Source organism: Galendromus occidentalis, unplaced genomic scaffold (assembly GCF_000255335.2).
Source record: "Galendromus occidentalis unplaced genomic scaffold, Mocc_1.1 scf7180000075613, whole genome shotgun sequence".
In the NCBI taxonomy this organism is placed as follows: domain Eukaryota; kingdom Metazoa; phylum Arthropoda; class Arachnida; order Mesostigmata; family Phytoseiidae; genus Galendromus; species Galendromus occidentalis.
The window spans coordinates 1,373-6,645 of NW_003803603.1; the positions used below are offsets into that span (position 1 = coordinate 1,373).

At 49.3% G+C, this 5,273-nt stretch overlaps 1 pseudogene; it reads left to right on the plus strand.

Moving 5' to 3' along the window:
* The first annotated feature begins 3,875 nt into the window (after positions 1-3,875).
* On the plus strand, positions 3,876-4,867 carry LOC100903440 (uncharacterized; annotated as a pseudogene).
* Positions 4,868-5,273: the final 406 nt, after the last annotated feature.

The following is a 5,273-nucleotide window of genomic DNA, read 5'->3' on the forward strand; positions in this document are numbered from 1 at the left end:
TTCATACATTGTTTTCCGATTTCCAGATTCGGCTGATATCGTGATGCCTTCTACCGCCCTAGTTCGGTCCACTAGCGTCCGAGAGCCTCAGGCATCCCCCTCTGGAAGACGCGGACGCAGAACGAGAACACCGTATCAGGTAATGTGAACAGTTTCCATTCATCACCCCCAACAAATCGGGCCCAACGCCCTGGCCATTTCGTCGTCGATATCGGAATGGTGAGGGGTAATTTTCCGTCACAGTGCGGGGAATGGTGTACCTGCCACATCTGACACAATGCGGGTCGATCCTTCGGCACTTCCCTCTGGGGCTTCTCGTCGGTCGCTCTCCTGTTCCGGCGAAGGCAAACAGATTGCTACCTCGGCTCTTTCCAAGCTATCCCTTCCATTTTTCTCGGTGGCGAACGGCTTCTGCTCCTCGATCTTGTCATTGGCCTAGACCAGGGGTGTCAAAGACGTGTCCCGCGGGACACGAGTAGCCCGCGAGATTTTTTCCCGTGGCTCGCGATCGATCCCTAGGAAATTTTCGGGATATTATCTGTGCCATATATCTCTTCACAATGCAATTTCGAGTCAAATAATTGAAGTTTTCGCGGAATACTTTTGTAACTCCTTGAAGTACTGCGATGGGACGGAAATTGTGTATTCCCGTCGAAAATCTCAATCTCTCCGATCACTAGAAAAAACGGAATTCACGGAAACACTGGGGCTCAGATGTGGCCCGCAGGTTACTTCAGCGCTCTTTCGTGTCCCGCCAGACATTTGACTTCGCCACCCCTTAGATCGAGAGTTCGATTTCATTCAGCACCTTCGTTTACCATCGAATCGAAGGGCTTCTAGTCACCTCTTCTTCGAGAATCGGGTTCAGTTTGTTTTGTTGCTCCATAGTCCGGTTTATGACCGAAGTCTAAGTCTCTCATGAGTCTGCCCATCGGTGGGGAGGAAGTGGTTCGAGATCTGACTGCGAGCTCGCACCAGTTTTCTGGGTCTTCCTTCATTCCTCTTAAGGCTCCCTGACTCGCGACCAGCAACTTCTCCAGATCCCCAGGACCCGGACCGCTCATATTGAAGACTTGATTTGCGATCTGGTTTTCCAGTGCCTCCACAGCTCTGGCGTTGACTCCAGTTGATTCCGGAGACGTCTCGAGGTATCATAACCCTCGCATACAGAGCGATGAGTTTCCCCCAAGGAGTCTGAATAGCAACCTATCACCAGCGTCGACCAACGATCCAACCATGTCTCTAGTCTCGCGAGACGCACAGAGGCAGTGTCCTCTTTGTTCGTTCGTGGTTACTGACCATAGATGACTTGAGACTCAAGTGATGAGCCTGGCTTGAGACTGACTACTGAATAACTTCGTTCATTCCTTGCATACACCGTCATTCCTTGCATACACCGCTCGATCGTCCACCTAAGATATCCTCTTTGGAACTCTATTGAAGAATTGGATGTCCGCAATGACTTAAGGGCCGGAGAAGTTGTCAACATCACCCACTTCCGTGAGGACTTAATCCCCCGCTGCATAATTCGGTATTTTCTGAGAATACCTCTTATCGAAGATCTTTCCTGGGGTTTCCTCGCCGCGTCTTCTTCTTCGGGAGATTCCCTCAGTTCCGTCAAACGTAACCGATTCCGAATACCTAATCTTTCATCAGCCGGGAGACATGTTACTTCAGCCGTGAAGGCGAAACTCGGCGAACATCCTATCGTGTTAAAATGAGACCGATTATGATGTCTCGCGGCCTCTGGCGGCAGCGCAATACTCGACTCTCTGGCTTCCGAGGACTCCCACTTGATCCGATGCAGCTCGGGTGTTCTCGAGTACTTCCTGTTTCAAGAAACTGGTCACCGACTGCGCTATTTCTCGGCCAGAACGAGCAGTGGCAAACCTCGAGTTCCGATCGACGGCGAACGAGAAAGCACGATTCTTGGTCCCCGTACAGCTCTTTTCCGACTATCCCGGTAGGTCCAAAAGCACCGTGTGCATTGGAGGATCATCATTCTTGTTCTGAGACACAAGGTGTCAACTTTCGGTGTGAATTTTGCCTTACTTTTCTGGCAGACCACGCAAGACTTGACGTAATTTTTCACGACCTCTCTCATTCGGCCATAAGGAACCTCTCGAAATCCTCTGACGTGTACGTAATGTGCCGTCATGACTCCCGAATCAGGACTGTCATGATCCATATTGTCAGACTCCTCCTGAGAACTTCCCGTTTCATTCCTCGACGGTATGACTCGTAGGTGGGGTAGAATTCCATCGGAGTAAGAGCTTGCGAGGCTGGAATTGCTTTGTAGAGTTCTTCGCAAGTGGATATCAAGGTGGCTCCAGCTCTTCCGATGCGATGGAAGCGTCGTCGTTCGGACCGATCCCGTTGTTTGATCCATCGTTCACGATACTCTATGAGTTCAAAATATTTTCACAAGCGGCGATGATAAATAATTATCAATTATATTATACAAGCGTTCTGAGCCACTATGAAAACTGAGAGAGGAAATCCCGAGGGAGGAAGGATACCTAATGGGGAGGAAGGTACTGAAAAATGTATCCTTCGCTGCGTCTTTCCTCCGGTTCCGACGGTTTCATTCTCGTCCGGGTTCTGTGAACGCGAACTGCACCGATTGGCTCACGAATTACAACCGCGGCATGATCGGGAAGCGATTGCGAGGGGAGGTCAGGGTCGTTCAATATCTGTAAAGCGGCGATGTTTTCGTAAGTTTCTCCCCAAACAAACGAAACAATTTTCGTTCGCCGAACGAATTTCGAGGTCCCTGTTGGGACATGCTTCTCTCAGGGGAGCATCATCATGCACTCGTGTTTTGACGAGAGAGCCTCGTAGAAGCCGGAACGTTGTTCGCACTGAATCACCCGTATCTATCAGAAATCCCTGGATAACATCAGTTATGAGGAACGAAACAGGAACGACGGTGGGGGACGTTGTGGGGCCATCCATCTCTGGGCTCCATTGACCTTTGTGATCTTCGAATGAATTTCCCACGACCTTTGGTTTGGCTCATTGCCGAACCGGAATGAAACTTTCGTCACCGTGATGAGTAGAGACCGGGACTTCATGCAAAATGCATATTATGCATATAAATGCATATTTAGGGACTTTTCCTCCGAAAATGCATAAAATGAGCAATGGAGCATGATTTTGCATATTTCATTAATTTTCTACCTCCTATCTGCGATAATGCAATTACAGCAGCGCCGTGACCGCATTTATCGGTTCCAACAATTGGTGACGGGAGACTTTGAATTATTGGCAGCGGTCAGCTGCGCGATGCTCTAGAGAGAGCTTCGCGAAGAGAGGTGTCGGCTGTCACCGGTCAGCTGTTTGCGGTAACTGGTCAGCTGTTTGCGGTAACTGGTCAGCTGTTTGCTGTAACCGGTCTGTTTTCGTCTGACTGCGAAGTTCGATTCTGAGTCGGTTTGCGAGAGCGAGCAATCATACTCTCGATAGGTGAAGGAAAAGAAACCGTTCACGTGGAATCATATAGCAACTGGGACGAGGATATCCGACCGCCTGTATCGATCACTGAATTCTCCAGCCTCTCTCGCTCGAGTGTGTGCTCAGGTTGTGCTGCCGCACGCCACTCGCCACGAAATGCCAAAAGTCGCAGCCAGCCGAAAATCGAAGCTCGAGTCCTATGTCAAGGAGTTCGGAAACGACATACTCTCCACAGATGGAATGGTACTGCTTTGCAAAATCTGTGAGAAAGAGGTATGCGTTGACAAGAAGTTCCAGGTAGTGCAACACGTCAAAGGTGTCCTCCATAAATCATTAGCTGAGAAGAAGAAAAGATCTTCTTCATCAAGCTTGGTGCAATTGACAACACTGAATCGCGCATCAGGAAGCTGTCCCAATTCAATATGGATCTTTGTGATGCCTTTGTCTCGGCCGGGATTCCGCTGTGGAAACTTGAGAATGAAAAGCTCCAGAACTTCCTCCGGAATCACGCTAGGCAAGAGGTCCCATCTTCTTCGACTCTTCGAAAGGGCTACCTGCGAAGTATATACGAGGATAAGCTGGAATACATCAGAAGTCGCGTCGCAGGAAAATATATTTGGATCTCGATTGACGAGAGCACTGATGCCTGGGTCGATTCATCGCTCACACCATAGTCGGAACACTGGATACCTCGGAGAGTGAAAGATTCCTCTTGCATGCGGAATGTTTAGATAAGACGAACAGTTCGACCATTGCCCAAGCCTTCATGAATTCACTGAGCTTACTGTGGCCTACCGGCGTTGAGCACCAGAGAGTTCTGCTCTTCGTTACAGACGGAGCAGCCTATATGAAGAAAGCGGGCTCGGCTTTGAAGGTGATTTTTCCAAAGATGCTGCACATCACCTGTGCGGCTCATGCCGCTCATCGCATCGCTGAGGAAATAAGATCAAATTTCCCCGACGTGGACAGGTTGATCTCCAATGGTAAAAAGATCTTCCTAAAGTCTGCTTCCAGGGTTACGATCTATCACGAGCAAGCCCCTGGGATTCCATTGCCACCGCAGCCAGTCCTAACGAGGTGGGGCACTTGGTTGAATGCCGCTAATTTTTACGCTGAACACTTCGAGCGATTCGCGGAAGTGGTTCACGCTCTCGACGCGAATGAAGCGGCGAGCATCAGAGATGCACAAAACTTACTGAAAAAAGCTTCAGTAAGGGAGAATCTGGCCTACATCAGAGCTCATTTCGGGTTCCTCCCTCGAGCCATCGAGACACTCGAAGCCCAGTCAGCTCCACTTGTCGATAGTCTCGGCATCTTCGACGCGATGATCGAAGACCTCAAGAAGGCCCTGGTGACGTTGGGCGATGCATCCGAGACAAAAGCGAAGCGTCTGTGGCTCGGAACGGTGGTTTGAACACCTTAAGAAAAATCGCGAGTGTTCTCCAGGGAGACCACAGTGCAGATGGAGTCCCTGGTTTGGACTCATCTGAGCTGGCTTGCTTCAAGTTTGCTCCGATCACCTCTGTAGACGTCGAGAGAAGCTTCTCTACTTTGAAGCACATATTGAGCGATCGACGACAGAATTTCACGTTTGAAAACCTGAGAATGCATGTGATAGTCTACTGCAACCAATGAACTAACTTGTGTACATGAATAATTTAAAATCGGGACGACGTATGTGAATAAACAGTGAACGAATCCTTCGGAAGTTCCCGAGTAGGCGCTCCTGATCACACTTTTTTGAGTGCATGTATCGCTCATTTTAGGAGCATATTTCGGTTGTTTTCAGTGCATATTTGCATGCATATTTTCGCTTTTTT